The following is a 20,071-nucleotide window of genomic DNA, read 5'->3' on the forward strand; positions in this document are numbered from 1 at the left end:
GCAAGCAGTGTAGCATACCAAATGGCTGGTTTTATATATGGGAATATCGACCACACATCGTGAAGTGGTTGTGTGAGTCCCTGCCACCAACTCTTGGATTCATGACACGCGTCTGGTCGCTGCTTCCCTTTGTTTCTGTGTAGAGTTCAGTCACTTGAGGATTGACTGTTGCGATGCCTTCATCGTTTTTTTTCGGATAATGAAGATGAGAACTCCTCTAGTTTATCCTTCTTCATATAACATTTCTAACTTAGAGTGAGTTCAAGACACACCTGAGAAGCTCTGAATATTTTTCATCTTTTTCTTCCATCTTCTCTTTTCATCCGAGATGGCCATGACTGAGGCATGTTTTGCCCGTGGCATATCAGTCGCTCAAAAAGAAAATCTCGACACTTTACATCTTATTAGTAAGGCTCAGTCCTCTCTTTATATTGGAGTAATATCTAGTCAGTGCTATACCCAATGATAGATTAGTTATTCTCTTTTCTCCGCTATTTTTCCCTCATTGTTTCATCCAAAACTGATCAAGCATAGTTTAACCAAATAAATTGGGTAATCGTAAACTTAATATACACTACCATTGCTGAGTTGTAATCTAACTGCCTTAATACAGGAGGAAAGTGGCCAATTTTTCGCCCAAAGTGTTCTAATTATATACCACATTGATCCTCCGAGTAGACTGCATTTGTTGCTGTCGGGTTATTACTTTTACAAAAAGAAAATAAAAACTAATTGATATGATAATGGTTTAGAGAGCGTTTTCTACCTCCTATTAATTTTTTTTTTTTAACATCAGCACGTATCCTATCATTCAACACTCTCCTGTGGTGAAGTGTTGAATATTTTGGTAGCAGTAAACGCTCTTTTCCGACTTGCATCTTTGATTATTCTTTTACCAGTTGACTTATTTGAGTTTGTCTTTTTTTACATCTCAGTGATTCATAGTTTTGGATAATTTGTGTATTTTCTTTTCTTTTCCCCCCTAGGAACACGTTTTGTGCGAGTAACATATTAAGGCATTTTAAACAGAAAACGCTTGATCAGGAGGGAAGTTATTTCTTTATAATATTAGTTCATGTGGTTTTTCTTTAAACGATTGATCAATAGCATATCTATTTTCCTTATTACATATCTAGTGCTTTTCTTCAAACTGTGAGATATTCAACTATCTTTTTTCACTAATTCCTTCCTAGAATTCTTTTGTTACTTTAAACGCATTTTGTTGTTCTGTTGATTGCATCTTGATTTACGTTTTCTGTGTGCATTTCTTTTACGTCTAAGTAAGCCGTTGATTGGCTTAGCCATCGAAACCTGTCACGTCCCTTCTACTATTATCATTTATCCCCATAAGAAACTAAATATCTCTAATCGAACTATTCTATATCTGAAGTTACTTCATATCTTGCTATCTGTGTTCACGTCTTTGACTCTAATCCAGTTTGCTTTGCTTGTGTCTTAGAGCATTTAATCAAAGTTTGATAACCTAAAATTTTCATCATTTCAGTTTCTTTGAAAGCGAAATGGACGGATATAATGAAGCAGCAATATTGTGATTATTGAGAGTATTTCGTCTACCTTACAAAATCTAAGTGCATACTTGCTTGTAGATCTAAATCTAAAAGTTTACTACCTCTAGCCGGGCCAAGGAACATTTGATTTCAAAAGCAGTCTCCAGTTAGAATAACCTGTCATATGTTCTTGTGGTCACGTAAAGAGAGATCGTAGTGTTGCCAGAATGGTGTGTGGAAACCTATCCCACGCACAGGGTCTCTCCAGGGTCTTGGAAAATCCTGGGACATCACATGTATTCAAAACATACTTTGTTTGTTCGTCCATATGGATGAAACCCGAGTGGATGGGGCATATTGGTAAAGATATCAGATTTGGCTGGTTCGCCTCTGATTACCACGCATTGTAGAATTATATTGGCCAACGACCCATATGTTAGAAGCCAACTTTAATTATCTCATTTCTTAATGTCACATATGTTGTTGTAATGAATGCGATTATTCATACAACAACATCTAATACCGAATGATAGTTATCTATTCTGCTGATAACAAAAACTGTTTATATATTTCAGAATTCATACCAAAGCAAGCATCAAAGTACAGCACATATATATATTGCGCGTGTTTCATGCTCCCCGCGGACTTATAGGAAACAGAATAAGGAGTCGCACGGGAGTGCTCATCCTCCTCGAAGGCTCAGATTCGGGTGTCTAAATGTGTGTGGATGTAACCAAGATGTGAAAAAAGGAGAGACAGGTGGTATGTTTGAGGAAAGGAACTTGGATGTTTTGGCTCTGAGTGAAACGAAGCTCAAGGGTAAAGGCGAAGAGTGGCTTGGGAATGCTTTCGTAGTAAAGTCAGGGGTTAGTGAGAGGACATGAGCAAGGGAAGGAGTAGCACTGCTCCTGAAACAGGGATGTTGGGAGTATGTAATAGAGTGTAAGAAAGTAAACTCTAGATTGATATGGTTAAACCGAAAGTGGGTGGAGAGATATGGGTGATTATTGGTGCATATGCACCTGGGCATGAAAAAAAAGATCATGAGACAAGTGTTTTGGGAGCAGGTGTGTGAGTGTGTTAATAGTTTTGGTGCACGAGACCGAGTTATAGTGATGGGTGATTTGAATGCAAAGGTGAGTAATGTGGCAGTTGAGGGAATAATTGGTGAACATGGGGTGTTCAGTGTTGTATATGGAAACGGTGAAGAGCTTGTAGATTTGTATGCTGAAAAAGGGCTGATGATTTGGAATATCTGGTTCTGAAAGAGAGATATACATGAGTAATACGTATGTGAGTAGGAGAAATGGCCAGAGAGCGTTATTGGATTATGTGTTAATTGAGGAGCGCGCGAAAGAGAGACTTTTGGATGTTAATGTGCTGAGAGGTGCAAATAGAGGGATGTCTGATCATTATCTTGTGGAGGCGAAAGTGAAGATTTGTAGAGGTTTTCAGAAAAGAAGAGAAAATGTTATTTGAAGAGTGGGGAGAGTAAGTGAGCTTAGAAAGGAGACTTGTGTGAGGAAGTACCAGGAGAGACTGAAATGGAAAAAGGTGAGAGCAAAGGACGTAAGGGGAGTGGGGAAAGAATAGCATGTATTTAGGGAAGCAGTGATGGCTTGCGCAAAAGATGCTTGTGGCATGAGAAGCATGGGAGGTGGGCAGAATAGAAAGAGTAGTGAGTGGTGGGATGAAGAGGTAAGATTATTAATGAAAGAGCAGAGAGAGGTATTTGGACAGGTTTTGCAGGGGAATAGTGCAAATGACTGGGAGATGTATAAAAGAAAGAGGTAGGAGGTCAAGAGAAAGGTACAAGAGGTGAAAAAGAGGGCAAATGAGAGTTGGGGTGAGAGAGTACCATTAAATTCTAGGGAGAATAAAAAGATGCTTTGGAAGAAGCTAAATAAAGTGCGTAAGACAAGACAACAAATGGGAACATCAGTGAAAGGGGCTAATGGGGAGGTGATAACAAGTCGTGGTGATGTGAGAAGGATGGAGTGAGTATTTTGAAAGTTAGTTGAATGTGTTAGATGATAGAGTGGCAGATATAGGGTGTTTTGGTCGAGGTGGTGTGCAAAGTGAGAGGGTTGGGGAGAATGATTTGGTAAACAGAGAAGAGTTAGTAAAAGCTTTGCGAAAGATGAAAGCTGGCAAGGTAGCAGGTTTTAATGATATTGCAGTGGAAATTATTAAAAAAAGGGGTGACTGTGTTGTTGACTGGTTAGTATGGTTATTCAGTGTATGTATGACTCATGGTGAGGTGCCTGAAGATTGGCGGAATGCATGCATAGTTCCATTGTACAAAGACAAAGGGGATAAAGGTGGGTGTTCAAATTATAGAGGTATAAATTTGTTAAGTATTCCTTGGAAATTATATGGGAGGGTATTGATTGATAGGGTGAATGCAAGTACAGAGCATCAGATTGGGGAAGAGCACTGTGGTTTCAGAAGTGGTATAGGATGTGTGGATCAGGTGTTTGCTTTGAAGAATGTATGTGAGAAATACTTAGAAAAGCAAATGGATTTGTATGTAGCATTTATGGATCTGGAAAAGGCATATGATAGAGTTGCTAGAGATGATCTGTGGAAGGTATTAAGAATATATGGAGTGGGAGGCAAGTTGTTAGGAGCAGTGAAAAGTTTTTGTTGAAGATGTAAGGCATGTGTACGAGTACGGGAAGAGAGGAAAATGATTGGTTCCCAGTGAATATCGGTTTGTGGCAGGGATTTGCGATGTCTCCATGGTTGTTTAATTTGTTTATGGATGGGGTTCTTAGGACGGTGAATGCAAGAGTTTTGGAGGGAAGGGCAAGTATGCAGTCTGTTGTGGATGAGAGAGCTTGGGAAGTGAGTCAGTTGTTGTTCGCCGATGATACAGCGCTGGTGGCTGATTCGGGTGAGAAACTGCAGAAGCTGGTGACTGAGTTTGGTAAAGCGTGTGAAGGAACAAAGCTGAGAGTAAATATGAATGACAGCAAGTTTATTAGGTACATTAGGGTTGAGGGACAAGTCAATTGGGAGATAAGCTTGGATGGAGAAAAAGTGGAGGAAGTGAAGTGTTTTAGATATCTGGTAGTGGATTTGGCAGCGGATGGAACCATGGAAGTGGAAGTGAGTCATAGGGTGGGGGAAGGGGCGAAGGTTCTGGTGGGGTTGAAAAATGTGTGGAAGGCGAAAACATTATCTCAGAAAGCAAAAACGGGTATGATTGAAGGAATAGTGGTTCCAACAATGTTCTATGGTTGCGAAACGTGGGCTATAGATAGAGTTGTGCGGTGGAGGGTGGATGTGTTGGAAATGAGATGTTTGAAGACAATATGTGGTGTGAGGTGGTTTGATCGAGTAAGTAATGAAAGGGTAAGAGAGATGTGTGGTAATATAAAGAGTGTGGTTGAGAGAGCAGAAGAGGGTGTTTTCAAATGGTTTGGTCACATGGAGAGAATGAGTGAGGATAGATTGACAAAGAGGATATATGTTTCAGAGGTGGAGGGGACGAGGAGAAGTGGGAGACCAAATTGGAGGTGGAAAGATGGAGTGAAAAAGATTTTGAGTGATCGGGGCCTGAACTTGCAGGAGAGTGAAAGGCGTGCAAGGAATAGAGTGAATTGGAACGATGTGGTATACTGGGGTCGACTTGCTGTCAGTGGATTGAACCAGGGCATGTGAAACGTCTGGAGTAAACCATGGAAAGTTTTGTGGGGCCTGGATGTGGAAAGGGAGCTGTGGCAACGGTGCATTATACATGAGAGCTAGAGACTGAGTGTGAACGAATGTGGCCTTTGTTGTCTTTTCCGAGCGCTACCTCGCACTCATGCTGGGGGAGGGGTTGTCATATCATGTGTGGCCGAGTGGCGATAGGAATGAACAAAGGCAGCAAGTATGAATATGTACTAGCGTATACATGTATATGTCGGTGTATGTATAAGTATGTATACGTTGAAATGTCTAGGTATGTATATGTGCATATTCGGGCGTTTATGTATATACATGTGTATGTGGAAGGTTTGGGCCATTCTCTCGTCTGTTTCCTTGCACTACCTCGCTAACGCGAGAGACAGAGACTAAGTAAAATAAAAAAAAAGAAAAAAGAAAGAAGAATATATATATATATATATATATATATATATATATATATATATATATATATATATATATATATATATATATATATATATATATATATATATATATATATATATATATATATATATATATATATATATATATATATATATATATATATATATATGTATATATATATATATATATATATATATATATATATATATATATATATATATATATATATATATATATATATATATATATATATATATATATATATATATATATACATCCAGTTTTCTCCCTCCTTACCTTAATCCTCGTCCATCCAAACGCATCACAAAAGTTGTCAGGGTTGGGAGGAACTTGTGATCATATTCCAGGCGACCCAGCGGGACGCTCCCATCTGTCATAAAACTCACTTTATACCCTGTGTTCTGGGCTGTGTATGTACGTCATTAGACAATATAGCTACACAGTATCCCTCTCCCATGTTCTATCGTCTAAACTGTTTTTTTGTGAAGTCCGCTATAGTTAAGGCAACATATATTTTGTTGTGCTCATTGTTGAAGGTTTACTGGACCCCGATCGCGTCACACGAGAAGCTTGTTAGGTTCCTGGTCAGCTACGTGAATAATCTTGTTTCAATATGTTGATGCATTCTGGATCCTCACGTTCTGTTCTCTCCGTATTTCGGGACGTCGTCTTGTTCATAATTTGTTTTCCATTGCCTACTACTTTTTCCCTTTTTTTTGTGTGAATCATGTAATATATTCAATTCATCGTTTCCTTTAAGTTTGTTTCAATTATCGTTTCCCTTATGATTGTTTCATTTATCGTTTCTCTTATGTTTGTTTAATTTATCGTTTCCCTTATGTTTGTTTCATTTATTTTTCCCTTATGTTTGTTTCAATTATCGTTTCCCTTATGTTTGTTTCATTTATCGTTTCCCTTATGTTTGTTTCATTTATCGTTTCCCTTATGTTTGTTCCATTTATCATTTCCCTTATGTTTGTTTCATATATCGTCTCCCTTATGTTTGTTCCATTTATCTTTTCCCTCATGTTAGTTTCATTAATTGTTTCCCTTATGTTTGTTCCATTTATTTTTCCCTTATGTTTGTTTCATTTATCGTTTCCCTTATGTTTGTTTCAGTCATCGTTTCCCTTATGTTTGTTCCATTTATTTTTCCCTTATGTTTGTTTCATTTATCGTTTCCCTTATGTTTGTTTCAGTCATCGTTTCCCTTATGTCTGTTGTAATTCGTGTATTATTTTTCGATCTCTGTTAAAGAGGAGGTTCTCTTATCACCGTCAGAAACGTAATCACCATTGTTGCCAACACCACGCTTTAGTATTCAACCAGGATTCATTACCAGAATGATTCCAATAACAATTACAGTGGCCTCAGCCGTGATATATTCTACACATCTGCTGTGCCTTATGTATGGCTCAGAATTGGTATAACAGATCATGTTCTTCTGCTCATGTATCATCCTTTTCGTACCGTAATATATCACTTTTACTGGTGTCGTATGTCAGCCTGGAATTCAAGTGTATGGCGACTTTCATCTTAGTGGAAGAGATAATAATTGATTGGGCAATTATGGTCATAACACTATATCAGGGCAGGACCTCGGAGCACCACGAGCACTTGAATGGCTTCCTTGAGGTTAACGTTATCAACATTAACACTGTAGGTTTAGTCTTTGTGTATCAATACGACTCGAATTATGTAAAGATTTGCAATATAACAAGACAGGATATAGCTCAGGGAATATTTTCATACTTTCTTGGGTGGCACATTTCTCCAGAATGTTCTTAGTCAATCATATTTTTAATAGCGATCTTCCCGCCGTACAATACATCGCAGCTGAAATCATTTCCGTAAGTTTCTGTGGAAAGGAAAAAAAACCCAGGCTGGAGGATTCAACATTTCCTCATCACACGGGATCCTACCTGGACCAGCCACACACTTCTCGTGATGGAATGTGTCAGTCATCCAGGCGTATGAATGATAGAGGACGTACGTTACGATGACAGCAGGTCATGTATATGTGGCTGGTAGTAAAGGACGGAAACACACGAGCGATCAGTGGATCACTCCGGAATGCTGGCTCCACAAACTTGTCTTTCAGTATTGATACAATAGTAACAAGTGCCGCACCCAGTGTTCCTTCGCGTCAATCAAAAGTATAAATGACTAAAGAACAGTTTATTGAATTCAGGTAGCCACAGGCCTGATAGAAAACAAATGAGAAATGGTAAAACTGGGAGGGCATAATGGTAACTATTATATAGGTGAGTAATCGCTAAACAACTTAAAGTTAAGGCAGGGTAATTCTACGCCCTGGATATTCACATATCTATCTATCTATCTATCTATCTATCTATCTATCTATCTATATATATATATATATATATATATATATATATATATATATATATATATATATATTATCCCTGGGGATAGGGGTGAAAGAATACTTCCCACGCATTCCTCGCGTGTCGTAGAAAGCGACTAGAGGGGACGGGAGCGGGGGGCCAGAAATCCTCCCCTCCTTGTATTTTTTTTTTTTAACTTTCTAAAATGGGAAACAGAAGAAGGAGTCACGCGGGGAGTGCTCATCCTCCTCGAAGGCTCAGATTGGGGTGCCTAAATGTGTGTGGATGTAACCAAGATGTGAAAAAAGGAGAGATAGGTGGTATGCTTGAGGAGAGGAACCTGGATGTTTTGGCTCTGAGTGAAACGAAGCTCAAGGGTAAAGGGGAAGAGTGGTTTGGGAATGTCTTGGGAGTAAAGTCAGGGGTTAGTGAGAGGACAAGAGCAAGGGAAGGAGTAGCAGTACTCCTGAAACAGGAGTTGTGGAAGTATGTGATAGAATGTAAGAAAGTAAATTCTCGATTAATATGGGTAAAACTGAAAGTTGATGGAGAGAGATGGGTGATTATTGGTGCATATGCACCTGGGCATGAGAAGAAAGATCATGAGAGGCAAGTGTTTTGGGAGCAGCTGAATGAGTGTGTTAGTGGTTTTGATGCACGAGACCGGGTTATAGTGTTGGGTAATTTGAATGCAAAGGTGAGTAATGTGGCAGTTGAGGGAATAATTGGTATACATGGGGTGTTCAGTGTTGTAAATGGAAATGGTGAAGAGCTTGTAGATTTATGTGCTGAAAAAGGACTGATGATTGGGAATACCTGGTTTAAAAAGCGAGATATACATAAGTATACTTATGTAAGTAGGAGAGATGGCCAGAGAGCGTTATTGGATTACGTGTTAATTGACAGGCTGGCGAAAGAGAGACTTTTGGATGTTAATGTGCTGAGAGGTGCAACTGGAGGGATGTCTGATCATTATCTTGTGGAGGATAAGGTGAAGATTTGTATGGGTTTTCAGAAAAGAAGAGTGAATGTTGGGGTGAAGAGGGTGGTGAGAGTAAGTGAGCTTGGGAAGGAGACTTGTGTGAGGAAGTACCAGGAGAGACTGAGTACAGAATAGAAAAAGGTGAGAACAATGGAAGTAAGGGGAGTGGGGGAGGAATGGGATGTATTTAGGGAATCAGTGATGGATTGCGCAAAAGATGCGTGTGGCATGAGAAGAGTGGGAGGTGGGTTGATTAGAAAGGGTAGTGAGTGGTGGGATGAAGAAATAAGAGTATTAGTGAAAGAGAAGAGAGAGGCATTTGGACGATTTTTGCAGGGAAAAAATGCAGTTGAGTGGGAGACGTATAAAAGAAAGAGACAGGAGGTCAAGAGAAAGGTGCAAGAGGTGAAAAAAAGGGCAAATGAGAGTTGGGGTGAGAGAGTATCATTAAATTTTAGGGAGAATAAAAAGATGTTCTGGAAGGAGGTAAATAAAGTGCGTAAGACAAGGGAGCAAATGGGAACTTCAGTGAAGGGCGCAAATGGGGAGGTGATAACAAGTAGTGGTGATGTGAGAAGGAGATGGAGTGAGTATTTTGAAGGTTTGTTGAATGTGTTTGATGATAGAGTGTCAGATATAGGGTGTTTTGGTCGAGGTGGTGTGCAAAGTGCGAGGGTTAGGGAAAATGAGTTGGTAAACAGAGAAGAGGTAGTAAAAGCTTTGCGGAAGATGAAAGCCGGCAAGGCAGCAGGTTTGGATGGTATTGCAGTGGAATTTATTAAAAAAGGGGGTGACTGTATTGTTGACTGGTTGGTAAGGTTATTTAATGTATGTATGACTCATGGTGAGGTGCCTGAGGATTGGCGGAATGCGTGCATAGTGCCATTGTACAAAGGCAAAGGGGATAAGAGTGAGTGCTCAAATTACAGAGGTATAAGTTTGTTGAGTATTCCTGGCAAATTATATGGGAGGGTATTGATTGAGAGGATGAAGGCATGTACAGAGCATCAGATTGGGGAAGAGCAGTGTGGTTTCAGAAGTGGTAGAGGATGTGTGGATCAGGTGTTTGCTTTGAAGAATGTATGTGAGAAATACTTAGAAAAGCAAATGGATTTGTATGTAGCATTTATGGATCTGGAGAAGGCATATGATAGAGTTGATAGAGATGCTCTGTGGAAGGTATTAAGAATATATTGTGTGGGAGGCAAGTTGTTAGAAGCAGTGAAAAGTTTTTATCGAGGATGTAAGGCATGTGTACGTGTAGGAAGAGAGGAAAGTGATTGGTTCTCAGTGAATGTAGGTTTGCGGCAGGGGTGTGTGATGTCTCCATGGTTGTTTAATTTGTTTATGGATGGGGTTGTTAGGGAGGTGAATACAAGAGTTTTGGAAAGAGGGGCAAGTATGAAGTCTGTTGGGGATGAGAGAGCTTGGGAAGTGAGTCAGTTGTTGTTCGCTGATGATACAGCGCTGGTGGCTGATTCATGTGAGAAACTGCAGAAGCTGGTGACTGAGTTTGGTAAAGTGTGTGAAAGAAGAAAGTTAAGAGTAAATGTGAATAAGAGCAAGGTTATTAGGTACAGTAGGGTTGAGGGTCAATTCAATTGGGAGGTGAGTTTGAATGGAGAAAAACTGGAGGAAGTGAAGTGTTTTAGATATCTGGGAGTGGATCTGGCAGCGGATGGAACCATGGAAGCGGAAGTGGATCATAGGGTGGGGGAGGGGGCGAAAATTCTGGGAGCCTTGAAGAATGTGTGGAAGTCGAGAACATTATCTCGGAAAGCAAAAATGGGTATGTTTGAAGGAATAGTGGTTCCAACAATGTTGTATGGTTGCGAGGCGTGGACTATGGATAGAGTTGTGCGCAGGAGGATGGATGTGCTGGAAATGAGATGTTTGAGGACAATGTGTGGTGTGAGGTGGTTTGATCGAGTAAGTAACGTAAGGGTAAGAGAGATGTGTGGAAATAAAAAGAGCGTGGTTGAGAGAGCAGAAGAGGGTGTTTTGAAATGGTTTGGTCACATGGAGAGAATGAGTGAGGAAAGATTGACCAAGAGGATATATGTGTCGGAGGTGGAGGGAACGAGGAGAAGAGGGAGACCAAATTGGAGGTGGAAAGATGGAGTGACAAAGATTTTGTGTGATCGGGGCCTGAACATGCAGGAGGGTGAAAGGAGGGCAAAGAATAGAGTGAATTGGAGCGATGTGGTATACCGGGGTTGACGTGCTGTCAGTGGATTGAATCAAGGCATGTGTATGGGGGTGGGTTGGGCCATTTCTTTCGTCTGTTTCCTTGAGCTACCCCGCAAACGCGGGAGACAGCGACAAAGCAAAAAAAAAAAAAAAAGAAAAAAAAATATATATATATATATATATATATATATATATATATATATATATATATATATATATATATATATATATATATATATATATATATATGTACATAATTCATACTGTCTGCCTTTACTCATTCCCATCGCCACCCCGCCACACATGAAATAACAACCCACTCCCCCCAAATGTACGTGAGGCAGCACTAGGAAAAGACAACAAAGGCCACATTTGTTCACACTCAGTCTCTAGCTGTCATGTAATAATGCACGGAAACCACAGCTCCCTTTCCACAGCCAGTCCCCACAAAACTTTCCATGGTTTACCCCTGACGCTTCACATGCCCTGGTTTAATCCATTGACAGCACATCCACCCCGTTATACCACATCGTTCCAATTCACTCTATTCCTTGCACGCCTTTCAACATCCTGCATGTTCAGGCCACGATCACTCAAAATCTTTTTCACTCCATATTTCCACCTCAATTTGGTCTCCCACTTTTCTTTGTTCCCTCCACCTCTGACCCATATATCCTTTTGGTCAATCTTTTCTCACTCATTCTGTCCATGTGACCAAACCATTTCAAAACACCCTCTTCTGCTCTCTCAACCACACTCTTTTCATTACCACACATCTCTCTTACCTTATTATTACTTACTCGATCAAACCATCTCACACCACATATTGTCCTCAAGCATCTCATTTCCAGCACATCCACCCTCCTGTGCACACCTCTATCCATAGCCCACGCTTCGCAACCATATAACATTGTTGGAACCACTATTCCTTCAAACATACCCATTTTTGCTTTCCGAGATAATGTTCTCGACTCCCACACATTCTTCAGCGCTCCCAGAACTATCGTGCCCTTCCCCACCCTATTATTCACTTTCGCTTCCATGGTTCCATCTGCTGCCAAATCCAATACCAGATATCTAAAACCCTTCATTTCCTCCAGTTTTTCTCCATTCAAACTTACCTCCTAGTCGACTTCTCCCTCAACCCTACTGTACCAAATAACCTTGCTCTTATTCACATTTACTCTTAGCTTTCTTCTTTCACACACTTTACCAAACTCAGTTACCAGCTTCTGCAGTTTCTCACACGAATCAGCCACCAGCGCTGTATCATCAGCGAACAACAAATGACTCACTACCCAAGCTCTCTCATCCACAACAGACTGCATACTTGCCCCTCTTTCCAAAACTCTTGCATTCACCCCTCCAATGACCCCATCCATAAACAAATCAAACAACCATGGAGACATCACACACTCCTGCCGCAAACCTACATTCACTGACAACCAATCACTCTCCTCTCTTCATGCACATACGCATGCCTTACATCCCTGATAAAAACTTTTCACTGCTTCTAACAACTTGCCTCCCACACCATATATTCTTAATACCTTCCACAGAGCATCTCTATCAACTCTTATCATATGCCTTCTCCAGATCCATAAATGCTACATACAAATCCATTTGCTTTTATAAGTATTTCTCACATACATTCTTCAAAGCAAACACCTGATCCACACATCCTCTACCACTTCTGAAACCACACTGCTCTTCCCCAGTCTGATGCTCTGTACATGCATTCACCCTCTCAATCAATACCCTCCCATGTAATCTCCCAGGAATAATCAACAAACTTATACCTCTGTAATTTGAGCACACACTTTTATCCCCTTTGCCTTTGTACAAAGGCACTATGCAAGCATTCCGCCAATCATCCTCAGGCACCTCACCATGAGACATACATACTTTAAATAACCTTACCAACCAGTCAACAATACAGTCACCCCCTTTTTTAATAAATTCTACTGCAATACCATCCAAACCCGCTGCCTTGCCGGCTTTCATCTCCCCCAAAGCTTTTACTACCTCTTTTCTGTTTACCAAATCATTTTCCCTAACCCTCTCACTTTGCACACCACCTCGACCAAAACACCCTATATCTGCCACTCTATCATCAAACACATTCACCAAACCTTCAAAATACTCACTCCATCTCGTTCTCACATCACCATTACTTGTTATCACCTCCCTTACTTGTTATCAGCCCCCTTCACTGATGATCCCATTTGCTCCCTCGTCTTACGCACTTTATTTACCTCCTTCCAAAACATCTTTTTATTTTCCCTAAAATCTAATGACACTCTCACCCCAACTCTCATTTGCCCTCTTTTTCACCTCTTGCACCTTTCTCTTGACCTCCTGCCTCTTTTTTTTTATACATCTCCCAGTCATTTGCATTATTTCCCTGCAAAAATCGTCCAAATGCCTCTCTCTTCTCTTTCACTAGTAATCTTACTTCTTCATCCCACCACTCACTACCTTTTCTAATCTGCCCACTTCCCACGCTTCTCATGCCACACGCATCTTTTGCGCAAGCCATCACTGCTTCTCTAAATACATCCCATTCCTCCCCCACTTCCTTTACGTCCTTCGTTCTCACCTTTTTCCATTCTCTACTCAGTCTCTCCTGGTACTTCCTCACACAAGTCTCCTTCCCAAGCTCACTTACTCTCACGACTCTTTTCACCCCAACATTCTCTTTTCTCTTCTGAAAACCTCTACAAATCTTCACCTTCGCCTCCACAAGATAATGATCAGGCACCATTCCAGTTGCACCTCTCTGCACATTAATATCCAAAAGTCTCTCTTTCGTGCGCCTATCAATTAATACATAATCCAATAACGCTCTCTGGCCATCTCTCCTATTTACATACGCATTCTTACGTATATCATTCTTTTTAAACCAGGTATTCCCAATCACCAGTCCTTTTTCAGTACATAAATCTACAAGCTCTTCACCATTTCCAGTTACAACACTGAACATCCCATGTACACTAATTATTTCTTCAATTGCCACATTACTCACCTTTGCATTCAAATCACCCATCACTATAACCCGGTGTCTTGCATCAAACTACATATATATATAAATATATATATATATATATATATATATATATATATATATATATATATATATATATATATATATATTTTTTTTTTTTCTTTTTTTTTTGCTTTGTCGCTGTCTCCCGCGTTTGCGAGGTAGCGCAAGGAAACAGACGAAAGAAATGGCCCAACCCACCCCCATACACATGCCTTGATTCAACCCACTGACAGCACGTCAACCCCGGTATACCACATCGCTCCAATTCACTCTATTCTTTGCCCTCCTTTCACCCTCCTGCATGTTCAGGCCCCGATCACACAAAATCTTTTTCACTCCATCTTTCCACCTCCAATTTGGTCTCCCTCTTCTCCTCGTTCCCTCCACCTCCGACACATATATCCTCTTGGTCAATCTTTCCTCACTCATTCTCTCCATGTGACCAAACCATTTCAAAACACCCTCTTCTGCTCTCTCAACCACGCTCTTTTTATTTCCACACATCTCTCTTACCCTTACGTTACTTACTCGATCAAACCACCTCACACCACACATTGTCCTCAAACATCTCATTTCCAGCACATCCATCCTCCTGCGCACAACTCTATCCATAGTCCACGCCTCGCAACCATACAACATTGTTGGAACCACTATTCCTTCAAACATACCCATTTTTGCTTTCCGAGATAATGTTCTCGACTTCCACACATTCTTCAAGGCTCCCAGAATTTTCGGCCCCTCCCCCACCCTATGATCCACTTCCGCTTCCATGGTTCCATCCGCTGCCAGATCCACTCCCAGATATCTAAAACACTTCACTTCCTCCAGTTTTTCTCCATTCAAACTCACCTCCCAATTGAATTGACCCTCAACCCTACTGTACCTAATAACCTTGCTCTTATTCACATTTACTCTTAACTTTCTTCTTTCACACACTTTACCAAACTCAGTCATCAGCTTCTGCAGTTTCTGACATGAATCAGCCACCATATATATATATATATATATATATATATATATATATATATATAGATATATATATAAATATTTTCCCTGGGGATAAGGGAGAAAGAATACTTCCCACGTATTCCCTGCGTGTCGTAGAAGGCGACTAAAAGGGAAGGGAGCGGGAGGCTGGAAATCCTCCCCTCTCATTTTTTTTTTATTTTCCAAAAGAAGGAACAGAGAAGGGGGCCAGGTGAGGATATTCCCTCAAAGGCTCAGTCCTCTGTTCTTAACGCTACCTCGCTAATGAGGGAAATGGTGATTAGTATGAAAGAAAGAAAAGATATATATATATATATATATATATATATATATATATATATATATATATATATATATATATATATATATATATATATATATATATATATACATATATATATATATATATATATATATATATGTGTGTGTGTGTGTGTGTTTGTGTGTGTGTGTGTGTGTGTGTGTGTGTGTGTGTGTGTGTGTGTATAACAATTGACTCCTGGTCTTCTTCGGTAGTATCTCTCATTACGTCGACATCTTATCTCAAACCATTTTCTTCATCTCATGCTTTCTCTCCATTCCATACCTCCTAGTAATGTCTCTCTCTCTCTCTCTCTCTCTCTCTCTCTCTCTCTCTCTCTCTCTCTCTCTCTCTCTCTATATATATATATATATATATATATATATATATATATATATATATATATATATATGTATATATATATATATATATATATATATATATATATATATATATATATATATATATATATATATATATATATATATATATATATATATATATATATATATATATATATATATATATATATATATTTATGTATATATATATATATATATATATATATATATATATATATATATATATATATATATATATATATATATATATATATATATATATATATATATATATATATATATATATATATATATATATATATATATATATATATATATATATATATATATATATATATATATATATATATATATATATATATATATATATATATATATATATATATATATATATATATATATATATATATATATATATATATATATATATATATATATATATATATATATATATATATATATATATATATATATATATATATATATATATATATATATATATATATATATATATATATATATATATATATATATATCTACATCAGATGCATTAAGTATCATTATCATAATCAATGTTCCACAGCTTGGTAGATCAAGTAACTTTGTTTCAACCAAATAGACACATTGAAATACCTAGTTTTTTTTAAGTTTCTTTTCACTATAAGAGCAGATAACTGAAGACTGGGATAATCCGGAGATGCCTAAACATCTTTCTCAGTGATGAATGAAAAATAAATGATGTGTCTAGTCTCGTCAGAAAATTTTCACCAAAAGTTTGTGTTGGCGATCCTGGAGAAGAAGTTATAAAAGATTCAGAGCTTAAAACCTCAAAGGGACGAGATGAAACCTCCAAAATGATAAGAAAAAGTAAAGGAAGAATATCACTAGATACCATGAAAGAATGATATCACTTGGGGAAATCATTACATGTTGTCTTGATGTTTTTTGCCCTAAATATGTTTGTTGGTCCATGCTCTCTCCTTAAGCTCCTGGATTCACCGTATATCTGTGATGAAAATATGACGAAAGAAGGGAAAGTCAGTTCGCTAAGATTCTCATCTCCAAATTTTGTTCATGTTTGCCGATGTTGTGAAAACTGCTGGAGACATGAAATATATGAAAGAACTTAAAGATAAATGCGTCACCTCACTTCATTCATCTCGTGTTGTATCTCACTGTAAGATTTACGATTTTACACTTGCATCTGTTGGATGTTTCAGTAATGTCAACGTGAACAGGTTAATCTGTGTAAAACATTTATCAAGCACTGAAACTATGTGTGATTAGAGCACCATCATTATCGTTTTAGTCCACACATTGTTCTCTGTTTACTATAACATCACAGTGATCGGTGCAAAAAACTAAAGTTAAAAGCATATCTTATTGATTCATGGATATAAAGGGTAACTTGCGATACTTTCTCAGAATTATTACTTTAAGTGCTAATTCAATTGTTTAATTAGCAAGGGCAAGCTTATCCCTAATAAAGGCCATCTCATTAACGCAATATATATAATTTTCTTTATCATTATCATACTTAATCGCTGTTTCCGGCGTCAGCGAGGTAGCACCAGGAAACAGACGAAGAATGGCCCAACCACTCATATACACATATATGTATACATAAACGCCCATACACGCACATATACATACATATACATACCCAGACATATACATATATACACATGTACATATTCACACTTGCTTGCCTTCATCCATTTCTGTCACTAACCCGCCACACAAGAAATAACATCCCACCATCCCTGGGGATAGGGGAGAAAGAACACTTCCCACGTATTCACTGCGTGTTGTAGAAGGTGACTAAAAGAAGCGGGGGAGGCTGAAAAAAAAGAAAACCTCCCCTCCCCTTTGTATCTAAATTTCTAGAAAGGGAAACAGAATAACGCTCTCTCTCTCTCTCTCTCTCTCTCTCTCTCTCTCTCTCTCTCTCTCTCTCTCTCTCTCTCTCTCTCTCTCTCTCTCTCTCTCTCTCTCTCTCTCTCCTGAAACCCATTATTTCATCGATCAACATCTGTCGGTGCATGAGCTGCTGGGTTGAATGTAGATCAACGACCACAGCCAGGATTCGAGCCTATGCACTCGATCCTGGACGAACTGTGAATGCGCGACGGTCAGGGACGGTATCCGCTACACCACGGAAGTCCATAAAAGTCCACTTTGAGAGGACTTCAAAGTCATATAAGTTTTACTCATTCCATTTGTCGCTGGAATAACTTAGGGTCATCCTCCTATTACCCTGCTGTCATCTACTGTCACTTCCTATGCTTCTACTACTTGAGTTATTACTGCTGTTGTTGCTATAAACACCGTTGCTGTCTGCCCTGTTGTTGCTGTTACAAATGTACTTACGATTGTCACTTTTATTCTTAGTATTATTGCCGGTGTTGTTGCTCCTATTGTTGTTGTTGTTAATACCATCACCGCCGCTGTTTTTGATATTGATGCTGCTGTGGCTACTGCTGTTATTCCAGCTGACTTACTTAATGATATCTTTTTTGCCGCAGCCTGAGTACTACCGCTGCATCTGTTGCCTTTTGGGTTGCTCCTTCTGTTGTAATGAGCAGAGGGAGGTTATTATTGCACGTACAAGACTGATGACGCTACTATGACGATACTATGATGTAAGAGAAGTTTCACTGGACATATTTTGGATGGAAGATATAGCCGTCATGATTAGTTGTGTGGGAGATTGGTTATGCTGGGATGGATGTATCAGAAAGTATTATTGTGTTGTGAAAATGATGGAAGGGATGGGTGTGTTGTGAACTGTGGACAAGTGCAAATTTGTATTGATGAGGGCATGAGATGAGTGTAAACACTGTAATAAACTCTGACGGCAGACCATGAAATAGTTGTAAAAAGTGATACCATTATACAGAAGAGTTAGCCTGGTTCACATGGCTCAATTCTTGAGTTAATGGCTATAGAAACATTATCATGTTTGCATTAAGTGAATCAAGTGAAGAGTTAGTCAACTGACAAAGGCAAGTTTAATTTTCATGTGACTTAACACATCTAGTGAAAGAACCTCTAAATCCGTTCAAAATAGCAGCTCAACAATAATTATAATTCTTCTATTTTTTGGTCGCACGAGAAATACACGTATATTTGCAAATAATGTAGAGCCTCATTGCATCGTAACAGTTAACGAGAGTCAGCGTCTCTTAAATGCACAAAGACGTTATGTAAGACTGTCTATTAAGTTTCTTTTTATTGTGTACAAGACGGATGAGGTCAAGATAGCAATGAACAGAGCGTGCAAGATGTACACCCGTGTGGTACACAGAAGGCTGCTACATATGTGCACGTATACTACACAAGTGGTTTCTACTACGAGGAATGATGGATCAACGTTCCGCCAGTGTTGTGCTTTCTGATCATTACCATAATGACACGGGTAGAGAGGCTCCCCGCCGCCATGGTCTAGTATTATTATGAAGACTGGAAGAACGGAAATCTGCCTTAAGGCATTTTCTTTTTAACAATTGTTGTTCCGTTTTGAGATTTCCAGTTACTCCCTTTGAACATGTTTTACGGTGCTACTGCGCTACTCAGTGGCTGCATCTGTGACTGTGGTAATGTCCTTGGTTGTAAAGTAATTGTAGGGCTTCTTGACTGTTTTGTTTTGTGTTCGCATCCTCGACTTGATTTCTTGGTGTTGCAGCGTTGGTTTCCTTGGTTCTCTTGTGTCATACATTAATACTTCAGTTCTTTCATACGATGACTGTGTTTGTAATGCTGTGTTATGGCCTTTGTTCATTTTGCGGTGTGTTTACTCCGAGATTATATTACGTTGTTTTATACTAGGACCTTCGGCTATGTTGCAATGGATTGTGTAAATGCTCTCAGCATTTACACATTTCTACATTCCATAAGCTAGCATTTACCTTTCTCTTTTTCCCTTCAATAATTCCCATATACGCTTATGTTCTATCAGTGAAGGTCATTCGGCAATGAAACACACCGTATTTCTGGATATGCTCCATTGCTTTGTGTTATCATATCTTCAGATGTGTTTTCCTAAGTTGTTTTATTGTCGATTACGTCACACGCATTATACAGTGACCTCAGCTGCATCGTGCTCTATAGGATTTCCATGAAGACTGCGTCAAGGTACCATCATGGCCTGCTGTAGGATGCCACTCAGGTTGCTCCTGACTCCGTCGCTTGTCCATCTGTGCCATGTCATTTCAGTGTAGTACTTATGAAACTATTGGTCCCTGTA

This window comes from Panulirus ornatus, chromosome 63 (genome assembly GCF_036320965.1).
Source record: "Panulirus ornatus isolate Po-2019 chromosome 63, ASM3632096v1, whole genome shotgun sequence".
Classification (NCBI taxonomy): Eukaryota; Metazoa; Arthropoda; class Malacostraca; order Decapoda; family Palinuridae; genus Panulirus; species Panulirus ornatus.